General features: G+C 32.0%; 1 protein-coding gene across 2 annotated transcripts in view; it reads right to left on the reverse strand.

Annotated features, from left to right (window-relative positions):
• Nucleotides 1-22,680, reverse strand: part of LOC127183168 (kelch-like protein 29) — a 331,992-nt gene extending 309,312 nt beyond the window's left edge. For both annotated transcript variants that reach the window (XM_051139032.1, XM_051139031.1), the window contains exon 1: nt 22,449-22,680. The gene's annotated coding sequence lies outside the window, so the exon portion shown is untranslated. The remainder of the gene's footprint in view (nt 1-22,448) is intronic.
• Nucleotides 22,681-25,908: the final 3,228 nt, after the last annotated feature.

A 25,908-nucleotide genomic window follows, 5' to 3' on the forward strand; every position in this document is an offset into this window, starting at 1 on the left:
ATAGCTCGTAAAAACAATTTTTCCTCGAACTCGTCTTAGACGGTTTGTCTGATTTTCACCAAAATTGGTTTAGATCATCTTCAGACCATGCTGGCAAAAAGTTATGGGATTCAAGTTGATTAGCCAAACTGTTCTCAAATAACACGCGACAAAGAGTACGCAAAATTGGATGCAAGGCAATATCTCTGCAATGCTTTGCCGTATTGAGACCAAAATTGGTGTGTGTTATAAGAAGTATGACATGATGCTACCTGCAGTGTTTCAATGCAGTGCCACCTAGCGGTCAGGAGATACGAAAAATTGCTATTTTTGCTTCTAAAATTCTGAATGGTTTGGCCAAAAAAAATAAAAAATAAAAAAATAAATTACAAAATTGGTCTGTGGAGCATGCCAAGTCAAGCCATACCATGCCAATTTTCCCATGTCAGCCATTTTGACCATTATGAATTATGCTATATTTTAAGAACGCATTGACGTATTGTTCAATGTGTCTTCGGCACCATGCCCTGACAGTCCTCAAAAAGTTTGGGGGCAGCATCACCTTGAAGTCAAAAGTTATAAAGAAATGTTAAAAAACGCTAACAACATTTTATTAAAATTGCCTATATTAACGAAAGAGATCATCGATACTAATTATGCCAAAATTGGCAGAACTTCCTGTCTGCCATTTTGATTAATGTTTAAAACTTACTTTTTCGAACTCCTCCTAGACTGTTGGTCCGATTTTTACCAAATTTGACTCTAATTATCTTCAGACCATGCTGATAAAAAGTTATGGATTTTGCGTCGATATACAAAACGGTTTTCATTTAATGCATTAACGAATTTGCTGGAAAGATGCCAAACTGCATCTGAGGCTGTATCTCTGCAAAGCTTTGACATATTTACACCAAACTTTGTATGTGGTAACAGCGCCACCTATTGGTCAAAAGTAATACACCATTCATTAACCATTAATAATGAAATCTCCAAAAAATGCTAATAAGTTTTGATTGCATTAGCCTTTAATGAAACTTTCATTTTAAAATATTCCTTGGTTAATGCTAAGCACATCGATACCAATTTTGCCATAGTTGGTTGAACCTTCTGTCTGCTACTTTCTCAAACTCCTCCAGGACCGCTCATCCAATTCTCAGCAAAATCAAGTCAGATCATCTTCAGACTGTGCTGACACTAAGTTATGGATTTTGTGTCAATAGACAAAACCTTTTTTGTAATTGTTTCTGCATATCATCACCTCACAATGAACACACCACATCAATTTGATAACAGTGCCACCTATTAGTCAAAAGTGATAACCCATTAAATCACATTACTAGTGGTTGTTTTTATAATTTTTCACCCAAATCATCTTAAAATGGCTTCAATTATTCATTGCTTCAGTTGTTCTGACGCTTGCTGCCTAGCTTGCCTAGTGCTTGGCCCCGTAATTGCAGCTATATTTTTGCTTATTACCATGAAGCTGCTTTGAAACAGTTTATAGTTTATAAATCGCTATATAAAAAAGGTGGCTTGACTTGTTATAAACATGCAGCTTTTCACATCACAAGAGAGTACTTGATGGACTGGAGTGGTGTGGATTAGTCAGCAGTTTGGACTCTGATTCTGACGGCACCCATTCACCGCAAAGGATCCATTTGTGAGCAAGTGATGAAATGCTAAATGTCTCCAAATCTGTTCTGATTAAGAAACAATCTCATCTCCATCTTGAATGGCCTGAGGGTGAGTAAATTATGAGCAATTTTTCATTTTTAGCTGAACTATTCAAAGACTCTAAAAACTCACTACAATGTGTAACAAAAGATACACGGCCTTCATCAAAACAAGCATAATACTGAAAAAATAAAAATGAACTGTAGCACAAGAGAAACGACCCAAGAAGTGCAACATCCAGAGCTAAAAGCAAACATGACGACTTCATTACTCCCTACGAATGGGAAATTGCCAAAGAAACACACTTCTAGGACTCTTTTCCTGGCAATGATAACCAGACCTCTTCTAATGGAGTAGACACATCAGATTTTTCTCTGGCATATAAATATCGTCCGCTTCTCAACCCCCATTTGAGAGTCACATGGTGCAATCAAATGACAAAGCCGTCGAGATGAAGTCATGACACAGTAAATCAAGTGAAAATCGAGTGATTTTACAGACGCACAAAAGGAAAAAGGAACAAAACGCTGATCGGGAGTAATAATCCTTTCTTTTCCCGATTATATAAACTTAATAGGATTGGGAACGCAATCACCGTCTAACCTAATGCTTTTAGAGACACAGAGGAGGATCTCATCAGATTGAGTCTGGACAGAACGATTCCCTCGTCCCCGCTTTTCTGTTCGCTCTTCTCACACATTTGCTGACCCCTTCATCTCCGCTTTGTGCGCCTCCCCTCGTATTTACAGATTGATCGGAGACAATAAAGAGACGGACGAATGTTTACTTCGTCATGAAATGAGAGATGCGCTTCCATTATATCATACGAGATCATTTACGTCCCTGTTGGCTCCCGCTCGCACAATCCTGCCGTTTCTGTCTCGCTCCCAGTGTTCATTTGCACTTTGTCAAGGAAACAGACATTTTATGTCAAGGCACTGGGGAATTAAATTAATAAAGAAAATGCATGGTAGATTATCTTCAATTATGAATACTGCCAGAACAGGAGTATAAAAAATAGATATTCAAACCATCCTCTGCGGTGCAGAAATGAAATTAATTTATTGCCGTGTACACAGAGCCAAATGTGCTCAGACTTCAAATATAACATCCATAGGGCATAAACTTATCATTTATCTCAGATCTGTGTAATGTTTATGCTAACCTACTAAACTGAAATGTGGTACTTAGTACTTATTGATTAGCTCTGAGTTAATATACGCTGGAGTACTACTAAATGTTGACAAAATTATTAGTATACACAATACACCAGCCTTTCTCTTCAGAAAACTGACCCAAAATATTGATCTTCCACAGCAATAAAAATTTTGTCTAACAAAAGCATTACATCTGTAAAGGATACAATCAAGGAAACATGCATTTTTCCTCCAGAATGATAATCATGCTAACAATTTGCTAATACAATGTGACTAGCAAAACAAGCAGGAAACCAGTAATATGTTTGCTTTGTATTTAATAAAATAAAAAATATAGTATAGATAGATAGATAGATAGATAGATAAAAAGTATTTTTAAATAGAAAAAAAAAATTCTGTGAAAACATTTTTTTAAACTTTCATATGCAAATGATATTTAAAAATGTAAACTGAAAACCCAGATAATTATATACTTTTAAAAATAATAATAATAATAATAATAATAATAATAAATACATATAAAGCTAAAATAAAATATAAATGTTACATAATAACAAAAATTAAAAATATGGCTTAACAACTATCTTAAATAAGTTTACTAAAATAAAAAGCACATGCAGTAAATTACTGATACAAGCTAAAAAAAAAAAAAAAAAAAAAAAAAAAAAAAGTTAACTGAAAATATAAAAGTTGAAAACCAAATTCAAAATATTAATAAATACTATAATATCATATAAATAATAAAATAACACTGCCACAAACTGCTTTTTTTTTATAAGCAGTTAAATTAATTAAATAAATCATTAATTAAAAAAAATCCACATATAGTTTTTTAGTTCTGTAACTAAAAAAGCTAAAATAAAAAAGCTAAAATTAAATATTACATAAAAGACGTATAATATATCATAATAATAATAATAATAATATTATATATATATATATATATATATATATATATATATATATATATATATAATAATAATTAAAGAGAGTTTTATTGAAGCTTGATTAATAAAATAATTTTTAAATGAAAGATTTGAAAAACAAAATTTAAAATTACTGTCTTGCCAACTAGCCAAAATAAAGCAGACTAAACTTGATAAATGGATAAATAAATACAGAAATAAATTCAAAAATAAATACAGACACTAAAATGAAATAATTGAAAACTGAATACATAGAATATATAAAATGTATATAATACTAAAAATGTATATAAATAATAGTAAAATAACACTGCCACTAACAGCTAACAAGAGTTTTTTTTTTTTTTTTTTTTTTTTTTAAACACAATGAAAAAAGCCATTCATCTCAATACCAGCAGCCCACATACATCTACCTACATCTGACTAGCTAGGCAAGTAAAACATCTGTCCTGCTAACTTGCTGTTTCAACAGGTAATATGTCAACACCAGAAAGATAAACTGTGCTCGTAAAGCCAACTCATGAGGCCTCTGGGTTGGTTAGTTACAATTCTGCACACATAATTCCTGCAAAGTAATTTTCAGTGTATTAATTGCAAGCACAGTCCCTCAGGAGCCGTCTTGAGTCCCGGGTTAAGTGTTTTCCTCAGGGCGCAGTCACGATCGAGCTGGATCATGAACTTGGTAACTTACTGACTCTCTTGGTCTACTCAGATTGTACCTGCAATCCTTCAGTTAGCAACTAACAGACTAAACCATTAGTCCATTAGTCTCCCACCATCCAAACCTGTCTAAAACAGACACCTACGGGTGAAAAATCTCTTTCCAAGCCGTAACAGATGCTGCTTTGAAATCTCCATGTCGCAATTATTGTTCACCTGTCAACACGAAGTCAAGTCATAAATCATCTTTGCAATTATCAATTGATTAAAAAAAGCTATCTGACGGAGAAAGCGGCTCGCAGGCCTAATACATCAATTTTAATGACATTTCTTAATCCAAAAGACTTGGCAATCACCAGAGACCAATTACGAGCCATGAGATAGAGGCAAACCATTAATAACAAAAGTTAGCCTGTTTCGCCTCAACATCGTTTGGAAAAAGAGCTTGAAGGGTTTCATTTAAAATGGACCGGTGATCCACAAGCATCATGTTACACCAAATCTGGCACGTCATCTTGTTATTCTTTTCAAGAAAGAAAGAAGCCATTGGATCCATGAAGTGCAATTAAAAACAAATACTTCACGCGCTACTATCACAGTCTAAGCTGAGCAGAGGAAGTAATTAATTTGACATATTCAATAAACACCTACAGGGCAAAACTAAATTAAGACTTTTTAAGATGGTAAAAAATGAGTTTGGACTCAATAAAAATACTAACTATTATCCAGTGGTCTCTAGATACACTACATGGCCAAGAGTAAGCAGACACCCACTTCTAATTAAAAGGTTCTGCGAAGCCTAATAATTACAGTAAAACCAAATGTCAAAGCTAAAGCATGCAATGTCACAGTAAACACTTGAAAAGGGTCCTTTCTTTCTCCTGTGCACAAAGCGAAGTCTGTATAGAAATAATTGATTGACTCTGTTGGGGAAGAACTTGACTGACCCGCACCAGACTTGAACCCCACTGAACACATTTGGGATGAATTGAAACGCCGGCTGTGAGTCAGACCTCATTGACCAACATTAATACCTGATGCTCTTGTGTCTGAATAGGAGTAAATCCCAGCAGTCACGTTCTAACATCTAGTGGAAAGTTTTCCTCAGGGAGCGGAAACTGGTTTTGAATGTAAACCTTCAGGTATATACATACTTTTGGCCATCTTGTATGTATATGTTTCCATTAAAGTATGAAGAAGCACATCTGTTTTCAACACTGAAATGTTTCTTGAGAGGCAAATCAGCATATTAGAATGATTTCTGAAGGATCATGTGACACTGAAGACCGGTGCAAAAATGCTGAAAATTCAGTTTTGATCACAGGAATAAATTACATTTTGAAATATATTCAAATAGAAAAAATTGTTTTAAATTGCAATAATAATAATAATAATAATAATAATAATAATAATAATAATAATAAATGAATGAACATATTACTGTTTTTACAGTATTTTTGAGCTAATAAATGCATCAAATAATAAATATATTTTATTTAGCTGGTGTTTTGGTGAATTTTGGTGTAGATTATCATGAAATCGATTTTATTATTTCCAAAATTGCATTTTGTTTTTTTCCATTTTAATTTTTCTGGATTCCATTTTTTTCTATTCTAATTCTTAAAACCATGTCTAATTGAAATCATGAAATTTACTCAACTTAACAGCAATTTATTAAAAGTTTAACAAAAATAAACATTTTAAGGCCCTATGAAATACGTTTTACAATGCATCAAATAATTAATATATTTTAATCAGCTGGTGTTTTGGTGAATTTTAGTGTAGATCATCATGAAATCCATTTTATTATTTCCAAAATTCCGTTTTATTTTTTTCCCATTTAAATTTTTCTGGATTCTGTTTTTTTCTGTTCTAATTCTTAAAACCATGTCTAATTGAAATAATGAAATTTATTCAATTTAACAGGAATTTATTAAAAGTTTAACAAAAATAAACATTTTAAGGCCCTATGAAATACGTTTTATAATGCATCAAATAATTAATATATTTTATTATTAATCATATTTTTTTTACAGATTAATTAAAAACCACTGCATGGATTTTTATCATTATAGGGCAGATTTGTGCATACACAGCCAACACACATTAATGTTCAACCACAAAACCAGTCATAAGTGTCAATTTTTCGAAATTGAGCTTCATACATCATCTGAAAGCTGAATAAATAAGCTTTCCATCGATGCATGGTTTGTTAGGATAGAACAATATTTGGCAGAGATACAACTATTTCAGTATATGGAATCTGAGGGTGCAAAAAAAAAAAAAAAAAAAAAAAAAAAATTCAAAATCGCCTTTAAAGTTTTCCATATAAGTTCTTTGCAATGCACATTACTAATCAAAAATAAAGTTTTGATATATTTACAGTAGGAAATTTACAAAATATCTTCATGGAACATGATCTTTACTTAATATCCTAATGATTTTTGGCATAAAAGAAAAATCGATCATTTTGACCCATACAATGTATTTTTGGCTATTGCTAAAAATATACCCCCAGCGACTTAAGACTGGTTTTGTGGTCCAGGGTCACACATATGCTCATTGTTATAGGTTTCATAGTCACACGCAGCGACTAAAATAGTCGCACTGTAGAGCCCTGTCATATATTTTTATTGGTGGCAAAATCCAAACACTCTTGTGGCGACAGAAAATTATGCTTTGGATATAATTACCACCAACCTTTTGATGGCTTTTTCCTGTTTCTTTTAAGCCTTGGTGTCACACAGGACAAAAAAAATTATACTTCTTTCACAATTCACATCCAACCGCATGTTAGAGCTCCAGCTATCGTGGCCCAAATTCAGCCTCGGCCCCGTGTGGCGGAAGTAAAAATTCCTACAGCACACAAAGCGACTAATAACAGTGGACATTTGCTCATTTTTCCTCCATAATTGTGCTCCCTGCCGCCCGCATTTCTTAATGAAGACGGCAACATATAATTTCCTAAACCTTATTATTCAAATACGGCACGACAGTGGCAGCACCACCCTCGAAATGAGGTCCCTACCCGAATCATCTCACTTTCCCCGATTGTGCTTCTCTCCAACCGCGCTACTAATTTTCACTGAACTACATTTGGGAGGCACAAATTGTCTGTGACACTTCCAAATTTATCATCAACGTTAATAGCGCGCAGCATAATCCACTCGGTACAAAAGGAAATCAGAGCAAAGTACCATGATCAAATTATTCAATTGTGAAAAGGGCCATAAATACTAGTTGTAAACAGGAACAAATGTACTATCTGCGATTTAAAGCAGCAGTGCACCACTATGAGCCAGTTGCTCCTGCTAGCAGTCAGTTTGACCCAGCTAAAAGTTCACAGTGACAGGGAACGGGAACGTCTAGTACGGTGCACTACGTAACCACGTGGCTCGCCTGTGTCCCCTAAAACAAACCGCTGCACTCAGACTAAACTTTCAGAAGAAAGAAAGCGCCTGAAGCAAATAATTCCATCACTGGATAAACGGATATCAGAGACATGAATACGATTACATCCCTTCTGAGGTGCGCTGATTGCTTTTGATGAAAGCGATGAAGAGTCTTTAATGACTTGTCTGTAGTTGTACGATTGAGTCTGAAGCCCTCATTCCTGTAATCATTTCCCTCGGTGCTGCCTGATGATTATACAAAAACCCATGCAGAAGCTGACGGATTGGTATTTTGGTAGGACAACATGAAACAACTTTTGAAATGCGTTTAAAGTGGCAAAAATAATATTTTACTACCATCATGTTCTGAAACTACGTGACTTAGTTTCTTCCATAGAATACAAAGAAAGACGTTTCACTGAATGTTCAAGCTGCTCTTTTTCATACATTACAAATTGTGAAATTGTACACCATATTCAAAGTCTTCAGAAGGAGAAGGTTTGAGAACTATTTTCGAAATAACGACTTAAATTTTGGTCTTTTCCACTCACATCAAGCTATCATACAAAAGTTTAAGTAAGACGTTTTTTAAAAGGCTGCATTTATTTGATCAAAAATATGGTTAAAAAACAAAAATGTAAAATATTATTATAATTTAAGATAACTTGTTTTTTATTTGAATATATTTAAAAATGTAATTTATTCCTGTGATTTTAAAGCTGAATTTTTAGCATTATTACTCCAGTCACATGATCCTTTAGAAATCATTCTAATATTCTAATTTGCTGTTAAAAAAAAAAAAAAGGAAAAGAAAAGAAAAATTGACTTGCTGATCTTTGGATCTTTCTATTTATCAAAGAATCTTGGTGGAAAAAAATGTACTCAGCTGTTTTATGATGCTAAAAAAGTAGTTTTGATCACAGGAATAAAATTACATTTTAAAATATATTCAAATAGAAAGCAGTTAATTTAAATTGTAAAAAATATTTCACAATATTACTGCTTTTACTGTATTTTGGAGCAAATAAATGCAGGCTTGGTGAGCAGAAGAGACTTCTTTAAAAAAACATAAAAAAAAAAATCTAACTGTCCACAAAACTTTGGACAGATATAAATGGAAGGCAGTAACTGCCACACATTAATAGGAATAATTAAAATAAAAAAAATAAAAATTATTACATGAAAAAAAGGGGAAAAAAATTATATATTCATTATATATATTCATTATTTAATTATTGCCATTTTTATCATGAATTAATAAAATAAGAGATAATATAAAACCAATAAAATAAACAATTAAAAAAAATTATATATATATATATATATATATATATATACACACACACACATATATATACACACACATATATATGTATATGTATGTGTATATGTATGAGAAGAGTTTAGATGCAAAAGGCTCTAAATCCATCTGACGCATTTCTTTAAAATGAGCATTTCTTTCTTGCTACTTTGTATAGGTATACTGTATATTAGGAATAATAAAATATATATTATTGTATATTATTTATTAATTTTATATATATACACATACATACATATATATATATATATATATATATATATATGTAATTATTGCCACTTATATCATGAATTAATAAAATAAGAGATAAAATAAACAATTAAAATTATACAAAATCATAAAAATAAATAAATAAAAATCTATAAGAACTGGGTACAACATTCAAAGCCTTCAGAAGTCAATATGATCACTATATGCAAGCATGCTATAGGTGGATTTTCAGCAAATTGAAAATCCACCTATATGAATGAAATTTATCATGTGACATCATATGCATGGCTTTTTTGAAATTCGGCTGTGTGCAAAACTATCCACATTTGCATATAAAACAGCCCTTTGGACAATTTACAAACATTTTTGTATGCCAAAGAAGGGCACGTAAATGATGAGAAAATTTTAATTTCTGACTGAACCAACCCTGTAACCCCCCTAAAAGACACAAAAATGAATAACAAAACACATATTTCCAATATTTCCTATTTTGTTTTCATTTCATTTTAATAACAGCCATACACCGAACATGGCAAGTCCTATTAAATTCTGTCAGAATTTTCTCACCTGTTGTTCCAAAGCATGTTTATTTCTTCTGTTAAACATACAATAAAATATTCTGAAAAAAGTTTGATGCCAGTAGCCATTGACCACCACCACTAATGAAGTCAATGGCTACCCTCAACCAACAGCATCTTCTTTTGTGTTCAACATAAAAAAAGAAACACACACAGGTTTGGAACAACATGAGGGAGAGTAAATGATAAATTTTTAATTTTTGCACAAACTCCCCCTTTAAAGCAACACCCTACTGAACACACACAACTTCATAGAACAGACTACATCATAACCAGGATGGGCCGGCAGGTTTAGGTAGCTGTAGTTAACCGTGGATGCTAAACAGGTTCATATTAAAGCATATGTTAATGTCCATGATGACCCCAGAGGCGCAGTATTTAGTGGCTAGTTTCCCAGCTACGGCAGGCCGGTCCACCGAGGCCAAGTGCATCTAGGAAAATCATAAATCATCTGTGCTGTTTTACACCTGAACTCTCTCTAATGCCCTAGATAGAGCCGCTATCCTTGAAGGCAGATTCAATTATTTACCCAGCAAATAAATTATTACATAATGCCCGAGCACGCAACGTCCCACAGTAGCGCGTACTTCCCAGCCATGTCTGACGATTTGTTTCCATCTGAAACATTTAGAGAGAAGAAATTATACTCGATAATGTGCGCGTGATGGAATGCAAATAGAGGACGTAAATGCGAAGAGTGGAATAATATGGCGAGGAGAGGGAGCGTGCTGAAGATCTGAAACACGAAGCTGTCAGGTGCGAGAGGGATTTGAGAGCGGCCCGCTTAACCTCCTCCCTGCTGGGTATCAGCGCTGCCGGGAGGGGCTCCGTGTTACGGCTGGAGATTACAGGCTCCGATAAGCACTACATTCACTGGTCATTAAGCCAATGTACAAGAGCTTTGATTCACCCTAGCGAGGCTATTTTTAAACAAACACTGGCTTCTGATTCTGCAGTGAAGTCATAGGTCTCAAACTGGGGAATGAGCTTGTTGGCGTGTAATTGCTAGCATATTGTGTTGAAATGATATATGAAAACTACACTGACTGGAGTTACGTTCTTGATAAATGTATTTCTTTGGTTACAGTTCATCAGTGCATCAGTTATTGTAAAGAAACATCTTTCTGCTTTTAAAATTGATTTCAGCACAATACAATGTATAACTAAATAAACAAATCAATAAATTCAAGCCATCCAAGCCCAAAATTGATTTTCTGATTCCCATTATCATAATACCCATAATAATTTGAATGCACTTGTTCTAATTTATTGTGTTAATAATAATAATAATAATAATAATAATAAATTATTATTATTATTATTATTATTATTAATGTCATTTTTATTCATTTAATTTACATAGAATAAATGTACAACAACAACAACAATAATAAATTTAGATGTACTAACATTTATTATTATTATTATTATTATTATTATTATTAAACATAAGTTGAGTAAATTATTATTATCATTATTATCATCATCATCATCACTTTTATTTATTTAATTTACATAGAATGTACAATAATAATAATAATAAAAATATTAAATAGGGTTTATAATATATTATTACAAACATACATTGAGTAAATTTACAAACAATAAATTGAGTATATTACTATTATTATTGTCATTTGTATTCATTTAATTGACTTAATAATAATAATAATAATAATAATAATAATAATAATGGTAACAATAATGATAACAACAACAACAACAACAACAACAACAATAATAATAATAATAATAATCCCATTCTAATGTTAGTATTAACAATAATATTTTTAATTTACTGATTAAATTAACTAGTTTCCTTTCATTTAATATACTTATTAGCAACAACAATAATAATATTTTAAGTACAATAAATGCATTCAATTATTATTATTACTATTATTATTATTATTATTATCATCATCAATTTACAAACATATTCAAGTAATATATAAGTTTATATATACACATAAATTTAACAAGTTATTATTTAGTAATATTATTATTATTATTATTATTATTATTATTCATTTATTAGTTATTAATTGAATATACTTATACATTATTATTATTTTTAAATATATACATTTTATTATTATTGTTGTTATTGTTATTATTATTATTACTAATAATTGTATTAATAATAACAATAATAATAAAAATATTAATAATAATAAACCCATTCATTAACAACATTTAAATTGACTGTACTTAATTTAATACAATAATAATAATAATAATAATAATAATAATAATAACAAAAATACATGAAATACATTCAAATAATAATAATAATAATATAATAATAATAATAATAATAATAATAATAATCGTTATATCAACTTACTATTTAAAATACATACACACACACACAAGGAAGGGCAAGATTAATTGTTAAAATTCAACTTAAAGTACGTCAGTTCTCATAATCTTTCATCGAAACTGATGGGCTTAGATCTCTTTGATGCAAGTCAATGAGATTTTTTTTTTTTTTTGGACCATTCATCATCTGCCAGGCAAAGACAGCACTTCAGATTGCCTACAAAAGCTATAGCACATCTTCCAAAAAACCTACACAAATTGAAACATTATTCATGTCCGTAGCACAAACTCTGCGGGATGACTTACACTCCACGTTTTACACTTAATTTATTAAAATGCCTAACACTAAGGATGAGCAATAGCATCGGTTACTATGCAAAACCAACAAACATCACCATATCAAATCCCAAAACACACGGTGAAATCCCACGCTACAGTATTTCCCATTAAACATGACTTCCCCTCAGAAATGTCACATTACGGACATTAAATGCTTTGCCGCTTTTAAATTAAAATGCAAATGCCGTTCAGTGCAGTCGCTAATGTCTACGAACGCAAAATCTGATTTCAGAGTTCATCAGGGATCCGACGCTGTTAAAAGCACTTTACGATCGGCAATCCAACACGACCACGCTGAGTTTTCAAGTGAAATCCAGTTTCAAAACAGATGGAGAGAGCAAAGCTCTGCGAATCTCCGGCGCGGCGCGTTCAGAGCGGCGGGGGTTGAAGGTGACAGCTCGCGCAGGGTATGGATAGCGGACAACAGTCTCTAATGGCTCGCGCGGCCTCTTAAGAGCTCGGAAACTGTGCGGTTCGCTCCAGGCCCTTTGCCCTCTACATTAGCAAGTATATTACTCCATTTGCTTTGGCTCTGAGCTGAATATTCCACATACTAATTCTCATCACAGACTCTGACATTCACTCAGCCATGGATTCCCAGCTGGCTTAAGTCCACAAATTATGAGGCAGTCTAACGTGGTCTCTCGCTGATTTGACCTCTCTGTGCGGCCCAACTGAGGTACTGCATTTGTCTTGTCAGCAGTTAGACTGTGGTTTCCATCTCATCTGTTTGTTTTAGGCCGGTTCGGGCTGCCAGCGCATCCTCATGGGTTCAGTCTATATATGGCCTCAGCGTGCCAGGAGTCTTGCTGCATATTTACACGCTCCTGCAGATCTATATTCACCAACCGTGCCAAGGTTCAAATATGGAATCAACGGTATCATGCTAGACATTTCTAGCTCTAAATTCTAGCTCTTTCTGAAGCTTCATGCACAATCACATTGAAGCGGGCACGCATCACCTCAAACGGTAATTATTTTAAACGCAAAAATGTTGTACTCCAAAAACAAGAACAAAAACAAAAAAATTGTGGCAGAAGCCATTCGCATGTCTAAATTTAGTTTGCTAGTTAGTCAATCAAGTTACACAATATGCATGCAGATTGCTGGTTTAACATTTATTTATTTATGCATGCAATGACATGGTAACATACAAAAAATCTTATGCTGACCAAGGCTGCATTTATTTGATCAGAAATACAGTAAAAACTGAAATATTGTGAAATATTATTACAATGTTTATTAAAAAAAACAAACAAACAAAAAAAAAACCCTGCTTTCCATTTGACTATATGTTAAAATGTAATTTATTTTAAGCATCATCACTCATTTTACTGTTCAGAAATCATTCTAATATGCCGATTTCCTGCTCAAGAAACATTATTATTATAAATAAGAAACTGTTTTTCGATATTTGGTCTATTTAAAGTTCAGTATCAGCATTTTGAAATATAAATATTTTACAACAATGTAAAATGTTTTGTCATCACATTTGAAATTCAATGCAATACTTTAATGCATCCTTGCTAAATAAAATCAATTATTTTTAATAATAAAATAACTTTTTTTCTTACTGATCGCAAAATGGTGTATGTAAAAGTAAACTATACCAGTTGAGAAACACTAAAATAAAATAAAATAAAATAAAATAAAATGTTGAGTGAAAGTATTGGTGCTATTCTCAATAAATAATAAATAAATGTTATTTATGCACACATGAAATAAACTACTGTGTATGTTACCATAGAAAAAGTGTCTTTCGCTCACCAAGGCTGCATTTACTTGATCAGAAATATTGCAAAAACTGTAATATTGTGAAATATTATTACAATTGATAATAATTAAATGTAATTTATTCCTGTGATGAAAAAGCTGAATTTTCAACATCATTCCATCATTCCTTCAGTGTTGCATGATCCTTCAGAAATCATTCTAATATGCTGATTTACTGCTCAAGAAACATTTATTGTAAATGTCAAAAACAGTCCTGTCACTTAATATTTTGTGGAAACTGTTTTTTAATATTCTTTGATCCATATACTTTTTAAAAGTTCAGCATTTATTTAAATAGAAATATTCTATAACAATGTAAAATGTTTTATTGTCAAATGTGAAATTTAATGCATTACTATAATGCATCCTTGCTATTGTAAATAAAATAAAATAAAATAAAATAAAAAATAAAATAAAAATAAATTATTGGTGCCATTTTCAAAAACAGATAAATACATAAATATTATTCGTTTATGCATGCATGCATGCAAGAAAGAAATTACTGTAAATGTTACCATACAAACAAGTATCTTATGCTCACCAAGGCTGCATTTATTTGAGATATTTTTTAATTAATATTTGTGAAATACTACTACAATAGATAACTGCTTTCCATTTGAATACATTTTAAAATGTAATTTATTTCTGTGATGCGATGCCAAATTTTCAGCATCATTACTCCAGTCTTCAGTGTCACATGAGTCTTCAGAAATCATTTTAATATGCTGATTTGCTGCTCAAGAAAAATATTCTTTGAAATTGCTTTTATTTATTTATTTAAAATGGAAAGATTTAGTAACGATGTAAAATGTTTTATTGTCACATTTAAAATTTTATGCATTACTTTACTGCATCATTGCTAAATAAAAACAATCATTTTCTTTCTGACCCCAAAAATGGTATGGTGCGCATAAAAGTAAACTATACCGGTAGAGAAAGACATAAAAAAGGAAATAAATAAAAAAATAAATTAAATAGGTGCATCAATTAAGAAAATGATTTTCCATTTTTTAACATGGTCAAGTGCGCAGGATGAGGTAGCAGACAGCAAACTGAACATATTTACATGTATATTAACACTAAAAATCAACTGTTACCATAGGATTTATGCCTATTGGTTTTCTGGTTGACTAAAAAAAAAGCTGCTCCCTTGACTCTTTTTTGCCATTTATAGAGTGTAAGGCTGTCAGAGAGACTGGTGTGATTCTCATGACACTATTTCAGTAAAATCTGTCAGGCAGTAGAGACATGTTACACACAGTATTAAACCATTTCTGACCTTTCCCTGATAGCGGAAAAACCATTAAAGGTGTTTACATGACCTTGCATGTGGCTGACTTAGTAAGGTTTAATATAACGGATGTAAACCCGCTGATTAGGCAACCTACAAAAACAACTTCCTCCCGCTTTTGGCCACTAAATTCAACAATATTTGCATCTACTCATTTATTTGACTAACACTTTGTCATTTGGTTTAGCAGGCATTAGCAAAATCTCGACAAAACATTCACTGCAGACAGGTAATTTATCAAATCACAAACAACACCTCGAGCCTAACTAATTAATAAAGATTTTGCCTTGGCAGCGCGAGATGAAAATAACGTGACGGATGACAAACATGACAGACGTTCCCCACAATACTGCAGCCGAGAAACTGACGCAGCCTTCGTCTTCTAAATTAGGATCTGCTTTCATTACTTTTACCCAATTCGCAACCATAAATAGACAAAGAACTAAATCAAACACTGCTCTCAAACTCCGCTCCACTGTATGGTTTGCATAAACAAAGCAAATGCCATATCAATAAAACATATTAACGTACATCTTCAAATGTCAAAAATAACACCTCTGCATGCTTATTTTTATATTATAAACACACGTGACACAGAACTGCTGCCCGGATTGTTTTATATAAACATTAACCTACATTTTGCAGGCAGTTTGCCCGAGGTCAGAAGAGATAATGCATCACAATAGACACCCACGCTAAAAGATGTGGGAAATTATGCAACGTAGCACCAGGCAGAGGCGTTGCTCTTTTTATAATACTGTTTTGAATATAAATGGATATAAATCGTCTTTACCTGAAGTACAGAATCGTTCACTAGCTGTACACTACACAGAATAAAGAGCTGCTCTGTTGTCAACAAAGGATAGAAGACATTTGCAAGTTTTGTTTCCTACAATGGATTGTAAATATCCAACTCATCCATCCAGTGCTCTATTTGCTTTACGTCTTGTAAAATGTCCTGTTACTATTTCGCTGCCAACAAATCAAACTGAATCGTGAATCATTTCTGACTTTTATGCAAACATGCTTGAACAATTAGATCACAATAGTGATGCATTCATAAATCTGGCAACACTAGTCTAAACGGAGTTAATTTTGTTAATGAAAACTGACAAAAATATTCACTGGTGACATTATTAAACACTGTGACGATATCAACATGCAATATCACTGACTAAAATGTAGTTTAAAAAAAAAAAATAATTCTCTATATTTATCTAGTCCTCCATGATTTTGTGCTTGGGGTTGGCAGATATCAAGAGCTTAAATCCCCCCATCAGAGGGCACGTGCATTACTTTATCTTTGCAACCTGGCAACCATTCGTACATGCGCTTTTTCTTACACTACGTAAAAACAACACTGGTAATCTTAAAACACCCAAACTGGGGTTTCTCTATCATATATTCTGCTCGAATGAAAGCGTAACACAGCCAGTCGTTTGGTATGGAGATCTGTCTTTAAACCGTCTCTGTGACAAACTGCAGTAAATCCAAAGATGGATCCCGACTATATTGTTTGCGACTGAGGCTGCTGATGAATAAATGCACTTATGCAACCTCTGTGCCACAATGCACAGACTTTTTGTTATTGTTTTAATAGAAACACATGACTACACTTTGAAATTACTGGAATTAATATTAGGAATGTCTGTTTAAGCATAAAATGATTGTATGTTGTCATAAAATAGAGATAAAATTACCATTTGTATGACTACATATGAAAGTCAAACTAATATTATTAATTAATTTTAGGAATGTCTCTGTTTTACCAGTTTTCATAATGTTGAGACTGTCCTTACATTATGATAATATCATGAATTCAAGAACAAAATAAGGTAAAATAAACCATTTGTACAATTATTATAGCGGAAGGTGGAAAATAATATTAGGAATGTCACTGTTTTTGCTTTTGAGAGAAACTTGAGTTTTACCTGTTGTCATAGACTGTGCTAATATTTATGATAATACAATAAACCAGGAAAGTAGATGAGATAAAACATACCATGTATACGATTATAGATGTGAGCAGAATTAATATTAGAGATGTCACTATTTTAGCTTTTGCATGAAGCTTTTGAGGTTTATCTGTTTTTATAGTCCGTGCTAATATTTATGATAACATAACAAACTGGGAAACAAAATTAGGTAAAATAAACCATTTGTATGATTATAGATGAAAGTGAAATTAATGTTAGGGATGTCACTGTTTTATCTTTTGCAAAAAGGTTTTGAGTTTTACCAGTTTTCATAGACTGTGCTAATATTTATGATAATTTAATAAATCAGGAAACTAGAGGAGATAAAATAAACAATTTATATGATTATAGATGAAAGTGGAATTAAAATAAAAAATGAAAATTAGGAATGCCACCGTTTTAGTTTTTTAGAGAAGCTTTTGAATTTTATCATTTTTCATAACGTAGAAACTGTGCTTACATTTATTATAATGTAAATCAGGAAACTAGATGAGGAAAAATTATTGTTTTATGTATGATTATAGATAAAAGTGGAATTAATATTAGGAATTATTATTAGGAATGTCACTGTTTTAGCTTTTGCGAGAAGCTTTTAAGTTTCACCAGTTTTCACAGGCTGTGCTAATATTCGTGATAATATAATAAATCAGGATGATAGATTAAATAAAATAAACAATTTGTATGATTATAGATGAAAAGTGATATTAATATTAGGAACTAATATTATGAATATCTCCATTATAGCTTTTAAATTTTACCACTTTTCATAGAGATTGTTATTATATTCATGTATGAAAATATAATAAATCGGGAAACTAGATGAGGTAAAATAAACCATGTGCATGATTATAAATGAAAGTGGAATTAATGTTAGCAATTATTATTATTATTATTATTATTATTATTATTATTATTAAATGTTTTCATTTTAGCTGTTAAGTTTGACCAGTTTTTATAATGCACAGTGCTTATGTTTATGGTAACATAATAAATTGCGAAACTAGATGAGATAAACCATTTGTATGTTTATAGATGAAAGTGGAATTACTATTTGAAATGTCACAGTTTCAGCTTTTGAGTTTTACCAGTTTTCATAATCCAGAGGCTGTGCTTATATTTCTGATAATATAATAAATCAAGAAACTAGATGGGGAAAAATGAACCTTGTGTATGATTATAGAGGAAAATGGAATTAATATAAGGGATGTCACGGTTTATCTTTTGCGAGAAGCTTTTGAGTTTTACCAGTTTTCATAGACTGTGCTAATATTTATGATAATATAATAAATCAGAAAAATAGATGAGATAAACAATTTATATGATTATAGATGAAAGTGGAATTAATGTAAGGAATTAATGTTAGGAATTTCTCTGTTTTAGCTTTAAAAATATATTTTTGAATTTTACCATTTTTCCTAATGTAGAGACTGTGCTTATATTTATGATAATATAATAAATCAGGAAACTAAATGAGGAAAAAATGAACCTTGTGTACGATTATAGATAAAAATGGAATTAATAGGGATGCCACTGTTTTATCTTTTGCAAGAAGCTTTTGGGTTTTACCAGTTTTCATAGACTGTGTTAATATTTATGATAATATAATAAATCAGGAAAATAGATTAGATAAACAATTTATGATTATAGATGAAAGTGGAATTAATAATGGAAATTAATATTAGAACTGTCACCGTTTTAGCTTTTGATAGAAGCTTTTGTATTTTACCATTTTTCATAATGTAGAGACTGTGCTTATATTTATGATAATATAATAAATCAGGAAACTAGATGAGGTCAAATAAACCATGCGCATGATTCTAGGTGAAATTGCAATAATGCTCATGTAGTTTCTCATGATCAGTAATTGTGACTATGTTTTTGAGCAAAGTAAGTGATGATCAATTTTAATCACTATGCAGCAAGAGTTATAATTGACTAAAACTAGACTAAAAGTCAACTAAAACTTGCCAAAACAAGACAGGTATACTAAATATGTCAAAAACTAAAAAGGACATTTGACCGAGGACTAAGAGTAAAAACTGCTTACAAAACCAGAGCTGATAGAAAATGACTTGCCTTCTGAAATATTATCTGAGAAAATGATTCTCAGGTTGGCATATGACAATCTTCACGGACACACAAAGATTGATCAGTAATATTTTACCAGGGCACAGAGGTAAAAAGGGTCTAGCGATGCCTCTGGCGCCAAGTGATCTGATCTTGGCTCTCGAGAAATCAAGCATTCATGCACTCAATCTGAAATTAAATCCAATGAGTTTTATAACCGTGACCTCACCTGTACCAGCCTTCCCGCACCGATCCTCTCCACTCATAACAACATACCCAGAAGGTATCTATATCCTGAAAATAATAAAACCGCCTCACTTTTGAAAAGAAATCTCAGTCTTAAGCAAGCTGCAGAAATCCATCCCTGCTCCAATATTCCACTATTCTGAAAACATATTAACGCTGCCAAGGCAAAACCTCTTGTTCTTTGTTCTTCCTTTTGTACTTGCTTTCAAAACATATTGATTTTGTGCTGAGAAGGATGGACCAATATGACCGTCACCACAACACTCCCTGAGCACAGTGCAAACATGGACCAAAATTTAACTAAACACAGTATAACCTTAATAGTATTCACTTAGTCTACAGTCAGCCATATTTCTGCACTCGCTCGTACTACTGAAAGTGTCAAAACACTGACGGGATGTGTGCGTGTACGACTGCTCAGAGCGTCCAAACAGTAAGCCTTTAATCCGGCGCATGTTCCAAGCTGCTACCTGATACATTTGCCAATGTTATCAATGTCTGCGTCTGCGAACATGACAGCACTGCTACTCCATTGAGACCCACTGCTGGTGCGAAAGAATCCGCACTTCTGCGTCTGTATGAGAACACATGCATGGCACGACGCGGATTATCCCGACGGCACGGGGGGTTTGGGGGAGCGAGTCGAGTGTTATGCGTGTAGTGACGTGTGAAATATGTTTATATTGAGAGACAGCTGACCTCTGAGATAACACTGAACTCACTTACACACGCACCGTTGTATCATTTGCACATGTAATCGATTTTGCTATCTGTAATACTCCCGTAACATTGCCTGGTAGGGATAAATTCAGATTGCATTTGTGTACTTACTGCAAAAAAAATAATTCAGAACACTGTGTTTCTCAATGCATAATAGCCTACGGGTTCAACAAAAGCTTCCCACTGTAACTGACTCCCTTATGATATTGTGCCAATCAATAAAGACATGCATGAGAAAAAACTCAAAACAGGGCTCCTGGAGATCTGCTTTCCAGAGTCTAGTTTGAAGTCTTATACAAGGGTTTTCAAGGATCTGCAACAACAAAAAAAAAGGTACTGTAGGGGGTTCTTGGACTGGGATGCAAAATAAAATAATGTTTATTTCAGTGTTTATATATATACACATACTATATTATACAGTCAATTGTTATTTGGTTTTAAATTTAATATTTTATTTACACTTATATTTAAATATAAATTGAAATGCAAAACATGATATGGACTGAAATGGAAATACAGTAGTCAACATTTGAAGTGGATCAAAAAAAGTTCATCAAACTTGTCCTAAGACAAGAATGGGTATTGTTTTGGTTTTGGGACACCTTTTATGAAAGGTTTTGATCCACTTCAAATGTTGACTACTGTATATATCAGTAAATATTTTATTCTGTATGCATATACATTACATTTAAATATAAATATAATAACTGATATGCAAAACAATTTTTGTTTTCCATTTCAGTCCATATCTTATCAGTCAGTTTGAGCTCATATCAGAACAGTCCATTCATATTCAAAGTATATTTAAAATTTTATTTACACCTATGAATCTAAATGCAAAACAGCAGCAACAACAACGAAAAAAATAGTATACATTTATTTAAATTTAAATGTAATAACTGACAGGGTAAATATTTTTTCAGTCCATATCTTATTAGTCAATTTTTATTTATTTTTTTAAATATATACATATTACATAATATTTAAATTTAAGAAATTACAAATATATTATATATCTAAAAAATAATATTAATTTTGAAATATCACAAAATAGTTTTTATATAATAAATCTATCATAAAATAATGATATACAACTTTGGTTGCTTTAGTTAAGCTTATAGAGCACCATTAAAACACCATTAAACAACTCTATAGTAAAAAGATGAAGCCAGAACACTGTAAGTGATCTGTTTTCACAGTTAACTACATGCACATGAACACTGGTTTAGGAAAACCCAAAAATGTTTGTTAAAGTAATTAAGTAATCAAAAAAATATTCTGTCATTGGCTTTAAAGCTTTTATACAAAAAAACATCGACAACGCCTGCTGTAAACAAACATCTGACTCAGGTGGTCAATGGTTGCGTCTCCAAACCTAGCGAGTTGTCTACCTAGACAGCATTTTTGGCCGTTCAAGCTTTAAGTTTCTCATATATTGATAATAAAATGCAGTCTAGATAGGTTAGGAGAAGCAACCTTGGACTTTTGGTTCACTTATGGGTTGCAACTAAACTCAGGTAGATCTCCAGCGCGTCAGGCCAAACGGCAAATCACAAACATTTGGAGTATCCAGGACAAAAGCATCATCCATGTGGTCCAAGTGACCCAATCCAGCGTTCGCTATTAAATCCCACCAGGAAGTTTTCCCACATCCAGCAGAAGAGGATGGCGTACACAAACACCTTCACCGAACGCGCATGGCATGTGCCAATCTGCCACCAGAACGCGCATGTGACATAATAGCGCTCCATGCAATAATAATGTACAGTTGCCATCCTCGACATCATCATCATCACCACCACCATCTCCAGCCTCACCTCCAGATCGAGTTGCCCAGTGATGCCAGGCGTCTTGTCCTTGTTTCTCAGATGTGCACGCTGTTCCTCACACGCTGACGGGTGTTTCATCGCATGGCGTTGTAAAGTGTGTTGCGGCCGTAGTCATCAGTAGCAGGTGTCTTTCTCCCTCTTTGCGCGCTGTAATGAGTTGGTCCGGGGAGTTGACAGATGCTGTCCGCACAGAGAGACGCGAGTGAATGCTGCTCCGGTCTCTCCCAGCTGATACTTTACTCCACATAAGCGCCTCCCACTTACAGCGCCATGAGCGCCGACTGCGCGTTTGTGTGAGAATCGGCGGCACCTACTGGCGAAATATGGAAGTGCAGCAAATTAACTTATCTGACACAGAAGGCCTATTATACTTTACATAGGTTAAAATTGTTAAAATGCTTTTGTTATTAATGAAAAAATAAATCTCATCTCTGTACAATATGCAGGTGAAGTATAGAAATGACTCTTATTTAAAGTGGGTTTTATAAAATAGATTAAATCAACTGTTTAACTTACCTCAAAATAAAAATATAATCAATATAGAATAATAAAAATACCTACATACACTACCATTCTAATTTTTATTTCATTCTATTTTATTTTATTTTATTTTATTTTAGTTTTGTTTTTCGTTGCTGACTGAAAGAAATAAATACTTCTATTCAACAAGGATGCACTAAATTGATCAAAAGTAACAATAAAGAAATGTATAATGTTACAAAATATTTATATTTTAAATAAATGCTGCTTTATGAAATAAACTGCAATTAAAAATTGTTTAACTTACATTTTTCATTTTAAAATAATATTATAATCAATATAGAATATGAGAATAAGCATCAAAATACCTACATACACTACCATTCTAAGGTTTTTATTTTGTTTTATTTTATTTTGTTGCTGACTGAAAGAAATAAATACTTCTGTTCAACAAGGATGCTTTAAATTGATCAAAAGTAACAATAAAGAAATGTATGTTACAAAATATTTATATTTTAAATAAATGCTGTTTTATGAAATTGACTAAATCAACTGTTTAACTTACATTTTTAATTTAAAAATAAAAATATAATTAATATAGAATATGAGAATAAGCATCCAAATACGTACATACGCTACCATTCTAAGACTTTTATTTTATTTTATTCTATTCTATACAAACAAATACTTATATTCAGCAAGGATGCTTTAAATTGATCAAAAGTAACAATAAAGAAATTCATGTTACAAAATATTTATATTTTAAATAAATGCTGTTTTATGAAATTGACTAAATCAACTGTTTAACTTACATTTTTAATTTTAAAATAAAAATATAATTAATATAGAATATGAGAATAAGCATCAAAATACCTACATACACTACTATTCTAAGATATTTATTTTATTTTATTTTGTTGCTGACTGAAATAAATAAATAGTTATATTCAGCAAGGATATTAAATTGATCAAAAGACATTTATAATGTTACAAAATATTTATATTTTAAATAAATGCTCTTCTTTAAACTTTATATTTAAAGAATCAAAAAGTACCAGTTTCCACAAAAATATTAAGCAGCACAATTGTTTTTTCAACATTAATAATAAAATATTAATGTTTCTTTAGCACTAAATCAGCATAATGAAATTATTTCTGAAGGATCATGTGAAAAGTCAGCTTTGCAATCACTGAAATAATTTACATTTTATTATATATTATAACAGAAATCAGTTATTTTAAATCAAATGAATCACGAAACGTCCTATCTAAACAAAAATGATTCGTGATCCGCGCTTTGAAGTTCCGATCTGAATCAAAAGATTCACGAACCATCGTTTCAGATCGGGACCTCGGAGCTCGGATCGAGAAGCATTTGATTTGATTGGAGCTTTGAAGCGGGTTCGCAAATTGAATGATCCATGGCTAAATCAACCTGAATAATGATTCGCGAACCACAGTTTCAGGTCGAGTCTTCAGGGCGGGTTTGCGAATCATTTCGCGAATTAAATGATTCATGGCTAAATCAACCGAAGATCCGATCTGAAATTAAATGATTCGCGATCCACGCTCCGTAGTCCCATCTGAATCAAATTATTCGCGATCCGCACTCCAAAGTTCCGATCTGAATCAAGATATTCGCGTACCAGCATTTAAGATCAGGACTATATATTAACTATAATTCAATCTGCAGAATCATCGAATCGCGTTCATTCGTTCAATGCGCGAAATGATTCGTAAACCCGCAACGAAGCTCCGATCTGAATCAAATGACTCGTGACACGCGAAGTTCCGATCTAAATCAAACGATTCGCGATAGGCGCTTTTAAGTCCCGACCTGAATCAAATGATTCGCGAACCGATTGGAGAACTTCGAAACAGTGAATCATCAGTGTGGCTCATTTACAGTGAATCATTTGGCACATTTTTAAACCTTATATGTTCTTACTCCGCCCATGTATTAAATGTGCATCAAGTATCAATATTAAGTGTGCAGTTTTCTAGCATATGAACTTTAACTTTTCATACAATATCAACAGTATATGACCTATTTCAGATGCAGCCGAAATTACAACAATAATGGTTACATACAAAAATATTTAATGTATAGTAATATAATAATACTATATCACATAAATACAGCCTTGGTGAGCATAAGAGACTTAATAAAACATCACAGACCCCAAACTTTTGAACAGTAGTTTGCATGGATTAGATAAAAGTTTAATATACACTACCGTTCAAAAGTTTGGGGTCAGTAAGACTTGTAATAGTCTTTAAAGAAGTCTCTTATGCTCATCAAGGCTGCATTTGTTTGATTAAAAATATAGAAAAAAAAACAATAATATTGCAAAATGTTTTTACAATATAAAATAATGTTTTTTATTTTAACATACTTTAAAATAGAATTTATTCCTGTGATGAAAAGCTGAATTTTTATCAGCTGTTACTCCAGTCTTAAGTGTCACATGATCCTTCAGAAATCATTCTAATATGCGGATTTATTATTAGAATGATCAATGTTGGATAATATCAACAGTTGTGCTGCCAAATATTTGTTGGAACCTGTGATTTTTTTTTTTTCAGGATTCTTTCATGAATAACAAGTTTAAAAAGTACAGTGTTTATTCAAAATATAAATATTTTATAACAATGTAAATTATTTATTATTAACTTTTAATAAACTTTTAATTATTAACTTAATACATCCTTGGTGAATAATAGTATTAATTTCTTAAAAAAAAAAAAAAAGAAAAAAAAAAAAAAAAAAGAAACAATAAAAATGTACTGACCCCAAACTTTTGAACGGTAGTGTATATGAAATATTAAAGGGGTCATCGGATGCTAAGTTCACTTTTACATGTTAATGTGTGTTGGCAGTGTATGTACAAATCTACCCTATAATGATAAAAATCCATGCAGTGGTTTTTAATTAATCTGTAAAAATAATATTCCCTTTTTTAAAATT

Source organism: Labeo rohita, chromosome 20, assembly GCF_022985175.1.
Source record: "Labeo rohita strain BAU-BD-2019 chromosome 20, IGBB_LRoh.1.0, whole genome shotgun sequence".
Classification (NCBI taxonomy): domain Eukaryota; kingdom Metazoa; phylum Chordata; class Actinopteri; order Cypriniformes; family Cyprinidae; genus Labeo; species Labeo rohita.